The sequence below is a fragment of the Phascolarctos cinereus genome, unplaced genomic scaffold, assembly GCF_003287225.1.
Source record: "Phascolarctos cinereus isolate Bilbo 61053 unplaced genomic scaffold, phaCin_HiC Scaffold_2;HRSCAF=192, whole genome shotgun sequence".
Lineage (NCBI taxonomy): Eukaryota > Metazoa > Chordata > Mammalia > Diprotodontia > Phascolarctidae > Phascolarctos > Phascolarctos cinereus.
In genome coordinates, this window is record NW_027555625.1 from 377,966,934 (window position 1) to 377,978,869 (window position 11,936).

Genomic DNA, 11,936 nt, shown 5'->3' on the forward strand with positions numbered 1-11,936 from the left:
GGTACATTTAGTCCTTACTTTTGTGAACTTGGATTACTATTGTGCCTTTTTTTTTTTACTTTTCCAACAGTGGGTGAGAGGAGACTTGGGAGACTCAATCCTTTTACTTTAAAATAATGGCACTTTTCCTCTTATTCATATCATTCCATACCAGTGACGATGGTTAGCCTATTTACAAGTCTTCTGCCAGAAGCTTATGTACAGAAATTTCGTTGATCAGAATTTTTTCTTTTGATTCTAAGTTCTCTCTTTTCCTGTCTCTCCCACTTTCAGTCCACTCTGTTTATGTATGCCCTGTGGACCTTCTTTAATCCCTCAACTTTTAGCATACTGCCTGACCCATAAGAGGAACGTAATAAATACTTATTTGTAAATAAACACTGTTTTTACTTCATCACTTATGGCTATCTGTTGGACAAAAGGTCAAGTTCAAACTCTTTAGTCTGATAATCAAATCTAGCCCTAACTTATCTATCAAAACTATCTCCTATTACTCCCCAACATAGACATTTATCACTATAGTTCAGATTGTATTATATATAAAAACTGTACTTTGAGAAAGATAAAAAAAAGATGAATGATATGTGATATTTGTCTACAAATAGTTTAAAATATATCAGAGCAAATAAGATGTCAGTGCAGCCAGGTGTGAGATTGAAAAAGTTTAGTAGAAAACTAATTATTCTCTCTTGGATGCGCCCCCCCTCCACCTTCCTGTGTGTGGAGGTAATCTTCCCTAACTTCTCCAACCAGGTGCCTCTGAGGGCTTACTCAATGTCTTCATTCTTCTCCTTACTCATAGTCAAATGACTGCCTGGATAGAACAATGAAGGGGAGAAAATTTGCCTGAAGTGCCTTCTTCTGAGGAGAGTATCTCTTACAGTCTCACTTGGTCTCCTTCCACCACTTAAATCTGTCTAGCATTGCTTGGTATTAATGGCCTGTATTCACAATGGTTTTTTACTCCCCTCAGGTATTTAAATATACAATAATCATTAGCATCAATAAGATACAGACATACATATATGCATGCATATATACATTTATATGTGCATACGTCTATGTATGTATGTATGTATGTATATATGCACCACCAACAAGGTAGCTCTGACACCAGCAGCTCCTGACAGAAAGTCCGAGCCTTTATCCTTTTATCTTTGTGTGTGTGTGCGTGTGTGTGTGTGTATGTGTGCCTATGTGTGTGTGTGTGCACATGCACTTGTGTCTGTTCAATCATTTACAGTTTTGTCCAACTCTTTGTGACCCCATCTGGGGTTTTCTTGCTTATAATAATTATTGTTACAGGCAGAGATATAGATGAAGATTTTTTTCTGAAGGAGACGTTTTCTGAGGGTAGGGAACAGATATAGGCAGGTATAGGGAAACAGATAATAAGGGAATGTGTCAGAGAAGGGCAAGGGATTTGTCAAGAAGAGTGGTAAGAAGGTAGATATATTGGAACTAGACTGTTGAGGGTCTTGATTTCCAGTCTGGAGAATCTGAACTTGAAACTTAAAATTTGCTAATAATGGGCAAAATTGAATATTTTTTGGTCATTCTGTAGGCACTGATGACATTTTAGCAGAAGTATAATATGTGAACTGAGAATTATTAAATGACTTGGGCTAATTTTCAAAGAGGTAAATGAATTTTAAAAAATTGACTTCATTCACTGGATTAAGGAAAAAGCCAAAGAACAAACAAACAAACCCATCTACTTCTGTTTCATTGACTACACTAAGACCTCCGACTGTGTGGATCACAATAAAATGTGTCACATCCTCAAAGACATTATGCACCAGATCATTTTAATTGTCTCCTGATGAATCTGTATACAGACCTTGTATAAGCAACAGTTAGGACCAAACATGGAACAGCTGATTGGTTTAATATTAGGAAAGGAGTAGACAAGGCTGTATATTGTCACCTTATTCATTCATTTGCAGAGTACGTGAAAAGTCAAAAGTTGGAATTTAAAGTTGCCTTGAGAAATATTAACAATCTCAGATATAGAGACAATACTATTCTGATGGCAGAAAGTGAAGAAGAATTAAGAAGCCTCTTGAAGAGGATGAAAGAGGACAGTACAAAAGCTGGCTTGAAGTTTAATATAAAACAACAACAACAAAATCCTAGCATCTTGACAACTGGTCCCATTACTTCTTGGTAAATGGAGGGACGAGAAATGGAAGCAGTGTCAGATTTCATATTCTTGGACTCAGAGATCACTGCAGACAGCGACTACAGCCATGAAATTAAAAGATGCTTGCTCCTTGGAAGGAAAGCTGCAGCGAATCTGGACAGCATACTAAAAAGCAGAGACATCACCTTGCTGACAAAGGTCCATGTATTCAAAGCTATGGTTTTTCCTGTAGCAATGTATGACTGTGAGAGCTGGACTATTTGGAGAGTTGAGCACCCAGAATAGACACCTTTGAATTGTGATATTGGAGAAGCCTTTTGAAAGTCTTTTGGACAGCAAGGAAATTAAACCATTCCATACTTAAAGAAATTAATTCAGGCTATTCAGTGGAAGGTCCAATACCGTAGCTGAAGGTTAAACATTTTGGTGACATAATGAGAAGACAGGCCTTATTGGGAAAGACCCTGATGTTCAGAATGTTTGAAGGAAAGGAAACTGGGATGACAGAGAATGAGATGGATAGATAGTATCATAGAAACACTGAATACGAGCTTAGACAGACTTTGGGAGATAGAGGAGGATAAAAGGGCCAGGTGTACTATGGTCCGTGGGGTTACAAAGAGTCAGAGGTGACTGAATAAATGAACAAGAAATATAATTTTTATTAATGCAGCAGAAAGAATGAACTGAACTAGGTTGTTGGCTGTGTTGCAAATAGAAAGGAGGAAATGGATCTGTGTTATATAGTAGGGGTAGATCTCCCCTTTTCTGAATTTCTACAATCCATTTGCATGAAAAAATACTAACACTCAATAACAGGAATAGTAATAATAATAGCTAATAATGTTTGAAAGGCACTTTACAAATATTACGTCATTTGACCCTTAAAACAATCCTGGGATCTCGGTGCTATGATTATCCCCTTTTTACAAATTAGGAAATTGAGAGTAAGAGAAGTTAAGTGACTTGCCCAGGGTCACATAGCTAGTACGTGTCTAAGGCCGAATTTGAGCTCGGGTCCTCCTGACTTCACAGTTGGTGTTCTATCCACTGTGCCACCTAGCTGCCCTGAACCTCATCCCTACATGTAAACAAATAGTAGTATATCCTTCTTTTGTTTCATTTTTTATTCCTCTTCTGCTACTCAGGATTAGTAATGTCTCTCTTTTTGCTTTATGTTCCTGGTTGTTATCTTGTACTGAATTAGGACCACACCTCCTTGATTTACCATACTGAATTCTGGTTACCTTGGATAATCCTCTTTTTATATTTCTGCTGTGCTTTGCACATTATGCTTTTCCTTGTGCATACTAAATATTTCCTGTCTATTGTCTGTCTTCTTCACAGAGTCAGGCTTGCTTTAGTGCAGAAAGCAACAGTGTTCCAGGCTCACCCATGTGGCAGGCCCTCTGCATGAGGGATTGACTGTTTGAACACTGGATGCCCAAGGGTGAAAAGCTCTCCTTTTTAAATGGGTTCAATGTGCTTTCTGATGAAAGGGTCCATTTACCCTTGAAGTGCTTCACAGGAAACAGAAAGGTCACACATATGTTTCCCCGTGATGACTTTTAAACTGATGGGTACTGGGCCTCCCAGTGGTTGTGATCAAGCTGTTAAGAAATGTTACAATCCCCTAAGCTATAACCAGAAAAGTTTGGGTGAGTAAAGAAAAATATAATATAAATCTAATAAAGTATGTGTGTGTGTGTGTGTGTGTGTGGGAAGACAACACTTACAACAAAAGACTGTTTAACTGTTTCCCCTTTCCCATTCATAAATAAAATTGGTTTGTTCACACCAATTTCAAAAATATTGATAAAAAGTCTATTGTGTTTAAAAAAGTACCACACTGGGGGTAACTAAGGATATACAGGGCAAAAGGTACTAGGTAGCCTCAGGAGACAGTGTACTCATCATAACTAGAGGTCGTCAAGTACTCAATCAATCATACCAGTAGAGGGGCTTCCAGTTCAGAACTGGTTGAAATGTCTTGTCTTTGAGATTCTCTCCTCAACTCCAAGATCTTGTGATTCTGTGAGCTCTGCGTTCTATCTTGTTGTCAGTGGTGAACCAGTAAAAGCTTTTGTTTAGGGTATGACATGGGCCAACTCATGTATTAGGAAAATGGTATAAAGAGAGCCCGGACACAAGAAACATATCACAAATTGGTTAGGCAAAAGGTAATGAGAACCTAAACTAGGGATGGGATAATAAGAGTCCAGTCAAAGGGTCAAATATGAGAGATATTGTGCATGTAGTCAATGGGATTGGTAGATGATTGGATGGGGGTGGGTGGGGCAATGAGCCCTATTCAAAAGGAGCAAGTTTTACATGAAAATAATAATAATGAAGCGTGCAAAAATCCATGTACCCAATACCCTTCTCATGAAGTCTGACTTTGATATAGCAGGGTGGGGGGGATGGGAGCCACCTATTGGTATTTTCAGGCTATTAGTCTGGGGAGAAAAAAGGGGGGGGCATTGTCTGGGTACCTGGAAATAGAGGCTTTCTTTACTTTTCTTTGTTTTCTCCTGAGAGTAATTTTGCATGGCATTAACAAAATAACAGCAGATGTCTGCTAAAGGTTCAGGTTAGAAGCCACACATATAGAAACATTTTTTTTTTGGTTTGTTTAACAACAAAACAACATAGCCAAATCTGTCTCCAGGAAGTAATGAGGGTTAACTCTCTTTATATAGCTAACGTTTGTGGTGCACTTAATAGAGGCAGTGAAACTACACACAGTGACGCTTCTCATATTGGGAGCCTTTACTCTGTTTTCTAAGACATATCTCTTCTACCAAACCAGTTACATCAGAGCTATAGAAATATATGCTAGTGCTTCTCAGCTAAATCACTATGTTCAAATCTCCCTATAACTCTGCTGTGGTCAGCAGTTGCAAGCTTTAGGAAGCAACTTGGAACAAGCTGCATATAATTTATCATTCAACTAGGATAGTTCTATTAAATAGTTACATTTTTTTAAAGAGAGACTGTATTACTGTTTGCTGTTTGTTATTTTATCCTTCCCTCTCCTCTTACCCCTCCCCTGCCCTTTCTTCCTGGATCATTTATGAGGATTTTCAAATGTGTTCTTATGTTGCAGCAATGAAGTGGAAAAGGAAGTAGCACTCAAGAAAAATCAGTAAACAAGTATTTACTGAGTGCAATACTCTGGTGATAAGAGGAGCATGGATAGAGACCCAGCATCAGTCAGGAAGAACTGGGTCCAAATTCCATCTCTGACATATGTTAGCTGTGTGTTCCTGGGTAAATCCCTTGCTCTCTTGGTGCCTTAAACACATCTATAAAACTATTAACTTGCAGAGAGGATACTAATTTGCACTGGTACAGGGAGTTTTTGGCCATGATCATTTCCTGTATCAATGAAATCACAAGTCCAGTAAAAAATACCATGGTACTATTTATTCTATACTGTGGTATGGAGTTGGATAGATAACATATAGAGCTCATCCATCAGTGCATATGTTTTGGACAGTCAATGGAAGTAGAAAGTGTCCTCAGCTTAGAATTAAACAAGACGAGGTAAGCAGGCTGTATTACCTCTGAGAAATAGGACATTTCTTTTGATGACCACAATTATCTTCTTGAAACAAAGATCCATTTAAAAAACAAAACAAAACAAAACAGAACAATCTTCCCCAAACCCAAACCAAACCAAAACATCACTACAACAAAAAATCTAACCCTTTTATTTTTAACTTTTGTTCTTACATTAATTAAATTTCCTCTCTCCCCTTCCCAGAGAGCCATCCCTTATAACAAATAATTTTTGAAGAAAAAGAGGAAGAAAAAAAAAAGCAAAACTGATCAATACATTGATAAAAGTTAACAATACATGCAGTGTTTCACTCTTGTGGACCCCCTTTCCTCATCTCTTCAAAGAAGTTGAGAGAGGTGTCTCATATCTCTATTTTGGCACTAAGTGTATTCTTTGTAATTTCGCAACCTTCATTTTCATTTCTTTTATGTGTGATGCTCTTTCTTACACTGCAGTGGTCATTGTGTATATTGTTTTAGTTTTCTCTCTCTATTTCTGTCTCTCTCTCCCTCTTTCTTTTTTTTTCTTTTTTAATACCCTCTCAGTGATGTTATATGTCTGACTGTCACTGAACAGTATGGTCTTCAAAGAAATGAAGTTGAAAATCAGCCAAGAGAGTACAGTGTAAATAAATTGTGAATATGTCTGGATCATGGTACAGGAAGAACAGGGCAAAGGGTGCCATCCAAGAAATGCACAACTGAAAAATATATGACCTGATTTTGAAGAAAGAGTCAACTACAATAGATGGATTGTCCGTGTTCTCTTTAGGTCTGCATGCAATGTCAATAGAATACAAGGAAGGAACCTAGAATGTTATGTGGACTCTGATTTGTAGATTTTTAGGAAATTACATAGACAAGGGCTACACAGAATAGGCAGACATGGAGAGAACGGAATCTGTGTCAATTTCAGAGGCATGTTTCACACCTTCCCTCCAACTCCAATTAATGTAAGTGGAAGCCTTAAGCCTTGATGCCTGTCTCAAGTGAGAATGCTTCTGATTGAGTCATGGAATCAATAAATCAAAAAAGTGTAAGTAGGTACCAACAACTAGACAGCTGTATTAAATCAATCAATCAACTAGGTTTCAGGAGTGAAGTGATTTAAACATTGGATGAATTCATTGAACAAATGTGTTGGAATTCGATGAATGAGTTAGACATAGACATATCTGGCCTAGGCATATTAGAGCAAAAGATTTGAGCAGGATAATGGGTAGGCCTGTCTTAGACTGGTGACAATTTTACATCATCCAACACTTAAGAAAAGTAGACTTACTTAGCTATAGTATAGAAAAGATATTCAGGGGAGGGGCGGAGCCAAGATGGCTCAGTGAAAGCAGTTATTTGCTTGAGCTCTCCCTCAAACTCTTCTAAATACTATAAAAAATGGCCCTAAACAAATTCTAAAGTGGCAGAACCCACAAAAAGACAGAGTGAAATGAATTTCCATCCCAAGACAACCTGGATGATTGATCAGAAAGGTATATCACCCAGGGTTGGGAGAGGAGCGTGGTGTGATATGGGCATGCAGGCCAGAGGGGACCTGCAGCAGGCCTCAGAGAACTAAATCTTGGGCAGCTATGCTGGAACACGGGGTCCCAGATCCAGTTTTCCTACAGCTCGGCCCGGGGACAGTGGCTGCCTACTGAGCTTCCAGACCACAGACTGAGGAGGAATCCAGTGGCTGATTAGAGAGAGATTGCAGGGATCTCTTTGCCAGTGCTGAGGCAGGAACCACTTGCTTTGCCCATGCTTGGATCTGGGTCACAGTTCTGAGGGGAGGACCTAGGGCAAGGAGGAGCTCTGGCATGGTGGAACTTGTAGTAGCAGTGAACAGAAAACCCTCCTCACACTTACAGGACAGAAAGGAGTACTTGTGGTCACTAATAGACCAGAGCAAAGGCCAAGAAAGGAGTAAACACCTTGCCCCTTATCATACCACCTTGGAAGAACTGAAAATTTACAGGGCCCTACAAGTATCTCTAAAAACAGCTGTACAATCCCCCGAAGCTTGAGACAGTACATTCTCCACATTGGAAGCAGACTCTTTAAAATTCAAGTAATTGTAGGGGATCATGAGCAAGCAGCTCAAAAAGAGTCAGACTATATTATCTTACTTTGGTGACAAAGTAGATCAAAATATACAACCAGAAGAAGACAAAAAAATCAAAGCTCCTACATCCAAAGCCTCCAAGAAAAATATAAATCAGTCCCAGGCCTTGGAAGAGCTCAAAAGGGATTTTGAGAAGCAAGTAAGAGAAGTAGAGGAAAAATTGGGAAAAGAAATGAGAGTGATGCAAAAAAATCATGAAAAACAAGTCAACAGCTTGCTGAAGGAGACCCAAAAAAATATTGAAGAAAATAACACCTTAAAAAATAGCCTAACCCAAATGGCAAAAGAGGTCCAAAAAGCCAATGAGGAGAAGAATGCCCTAAAAAGCAAAACTGGCCAAATGGAAAAGGAAGTCCAAAAGATTACTGAAGAAAATACTTCCTTAAAAATTAGAATGGAGCAATTGGAAGCTAGTGGCTTTATGAGAAATCAAGACACTGTGAAATAAATCCAAAAGAATGAAACAATAGAAGACAATGTGAAATATCTCTTTGGAAAAACAACTGACCTGGAAAATAGATCCAGGAGAGAGAATTTAAAAATTATTGGGCTATCTGAAAGCATGATCAAAAAAAGAGCCTAGACATCATCTTTCAAGAAATTATCAAGGAAAACTGCCCTGATATATTAGAACCAGAGGGCAAAATAGAAATTGAAAGAATCCACCCATCTACCCCTGAAAGAGATCCACAAAGGAAAACTCCTAGGAATGTTGTAGCCAAATTCCAGAGTTCCCAGGTCAAGGAGGAAATATTACAAGCTGCCAGAAAGAAACAATTCAAGAACTGCAGAAACACAATCAGGATAACACAAGATTTAGTAGCTTCTACATTAAAGGACCACAGGGCATGGGATATAATATTCCGGAGGGCAAAGGAGATAGGATTACAACCAAGAATCACCTACCCAGCAAAACTGGGTATAATCCTTCTGGGGAAAAAATGGTCATTCAGTGAAATAGAGGACTTTCAAGCATTCTTGGTGAAAAGACCAGAGCTGAATAGAAATTTGACTTTCAAATACAAGACTCAAGTGGAACATGAAGAGGTAAACTGGAAAGAGAAATCATAAGAGACTTATTAAGGTTGAACTGTTTGCATTCCTGCATAGAAAAATGATATTTTTAACTCATGAGTCTTTTGTCAGTATTAGGGTAGTTGGAGGAAAAAAATTGTATGTATGCATGTATGGATAGATAGATAGATAGATAGATAGATAGATAGATAGATAGATAGAGGGCACAGGGTGAGTTGAAGATTAAGGGGTCGTATCTGGAGAATAACATTAAGTGATGAGAGAGGATTATACTAGGAGAAGAAGGAAGGAAGAGGTAGAATGGGGTGAATTATCTCACAAAAAAAAAACAGAAAAGAAAAGGCTCTTACAGTGGAAGGGAAATAGGGGAAGGTGAGAGGGCATTGGTGAATCTTATTCTCATAGGATTTGGCTTATGGAAGCAATAACATACACATTAAATTGGGTAAGGAAATCTGTCTTACCCTACAGGAAAATAGGGAGAGAAGGGGACAAGAGAGTAGGGGGATGATAGAGAGGAGGGCAGATTGGGAAAGGGGTTAATCAGAAGCAAATACTTCTGAGGAGGGACAGGGTCAAAAGAAAGAATAGAATACATGGGAGGGCAGGATAAGATTAAGGGAAATAGAGTTAGTTTTTTACAACATGTCTACTATGGAAGTGTTTTGTGTAATTGCATATGTATAACCTATATTGAGTTGTTTGCCTTTACAATGAGGGTGGGGGGGAGGAAAGGAAAAACTTTGAAACCTAAAGTTTTAAAAACCTATGTCTAAAAAAATGTTTTCACATGCTACTGGCAAATAAGAAATTCAGGAAATGGGGTACAGAAGTCTGTCCTGCCCTACAGGAAAATAGAAGGGGAAGGGGATAAAAGAAGGAGGGGAGAGATAGAAGAGAGGAAAGAGTAGGAGAAGGGATATTCAGAATGCATGCCATCTTGGGGTTGGGGGAGGGGTGAGATGGGGTGAAAATTTGGAACTCAAAATCTTGTGGAAGTAAATGTTGAAAACTGAAAGTAAATAAGTTTATATTTAAAAGCTAAAAAAAGAAAAGATATTCAACAAGGATACAATAACATTTATCTCGGGTACATTTTGCTCATCTTGCTTTCATATAGCAACTTGTCTGGTCAGCAGAGCAGAATACAAAATTTGTGGATGCCAAGTCTGAAGGGACCGAATTCCATGTGGGTAGGCCTTTTTATGCCCTTGTATCACCAGGCAAACATGGTAATGCCATGGAAAATGATACCACAAGGCTGAATCAAGGGAGGCAATGCTTGAACCTTAACTTCCTTGGCAAATAAAGTTCCAGGGATAGCTTTATTGCCTTTCAGGGAAAAAAAAAAAAGCCCAACACATATGGTGGGGGAAGTGGGCATCCTGGTAGATAGTGGTCCGAACACAAGCAGGTAAGCTGTTATTTTTTGGAAGAACTTTACGGAATTAGACCCTAGTTCTTGTATCCAGAAGTCCAGGGAGTGATTGCAGAAGTAGTGTTACATTTCTTATTTCTTTCCTATTGTCCATTATTGAGAGACTAGACCAATAACAAATAGTACACATAAATGGGAACTGAGAGAGGACAAATGGGACAATGTTAGCATCAGGAAATGTGACCTTGTCAGGGTAGAAGGGAGGATAGCTTCAGGACTTTACAAGGACTCTAACCCTTGGGATCCAGTAAAGAGCTACACACTCCTCTAGATAAATTCCTGAGAACTCCGCTAAAGAAGACAAAGATTTCTTTCCACAGGAGCTGTGAGTTGTCCTTTTGCCACATTTGCTTTTTAAGTTTGAAATTATTTTCTTCTATACTTATGGGAGAGTCCATGTTGGACTTTTGGGATGATATTTTTTCCCCAATTTTATTTATTTATCAACAATCACTTCCATATGCTTTTGAGTTGAAAATTTTTCTCCCTTTTTCTCCCCCCCACCCTCCACAAGACAGCGTACAATCTGACATAGGCTTTACATTTACATACCCATTAAACATATTTTCACATTAGTGAAATTGTAAGTAAAAATTAAAACCAATAGGAGGAACCATCATAAAGGTGAAACAAAACTCAACGGAAGGTAAAAATAAGTGAGAGTGATTTACTTCCATAGTTCTTTCTTTGGATGTGGACAGCATGTTCCATCCCAAGGCCTCTGGAGATGTCTTCAATTCCTATAATGCTGAGAAAGGTTCAGTTTAACATTCTTAGTCATTGTATAATGTGGCTGCTATTGTGTACAAAGTTCTCTTGGTTCTGCTCACTTCACTCAGCATCAGACCATATAAGTCTTTCCAGGTTTTTCTGAAGTCAGCATGTTCATCATTTCTTATAGCATAATAGTATTCCATTATATTCATATACTACAACTTGCTCAGCCATTCCCCAATTGATGGGCATCCTCTCAATTTCCAATTCTTTGCCACCACAAAAAGAGCTGCTTTGAATATTTTTGTACATGTGGGTCCTTTTCCCATTTGTTTGATCTCTTTGGGATATAGCCCTAGAAGTGCTATTGCTGGATCAAAGGGTATGCACATTTTTGTAGCCCTTTGGGCATAGTTCCAAATTGTTCTCCAAAATGGTTGGATCATTTCACAACTCCACCAACAATGTATTAGTGTTCCAATTTTCCCACATCTCTCCAACATTTATCATTTTCCTGTTTTGTCATGTTGGCCAATCTGATAGGTGTGATGTGGTACCTCAGAGTTGTTTTGATTTGCATTTCTCTAATCAATAACGATTTAGAGCATTTTTTCATATGACTATAGATGGCTTTAATTTCTTCATCTGAGAACTGTTATATCCTTTGACCATTTATCAATTGGGGAATGGCTTGTGTTCTTATAAATTTGTCTTAATTCTCTATATATTTTAGAAATGAGGCCTTTATCAGAGAGACTGGTTGTAAAAATTCTTTCCCAATTTTCTACCTTCCTTCTAATCTTAGTTGCATTGGCTTTGTTTGTGCAAAAACTTTTCAATTTAATGTAATCAAAATTATCCATTTTGCTTTTCATAATGTTCTCTATCTCCTGTTTGGTCATGAATTCTTCTGTTCTCCATAGATC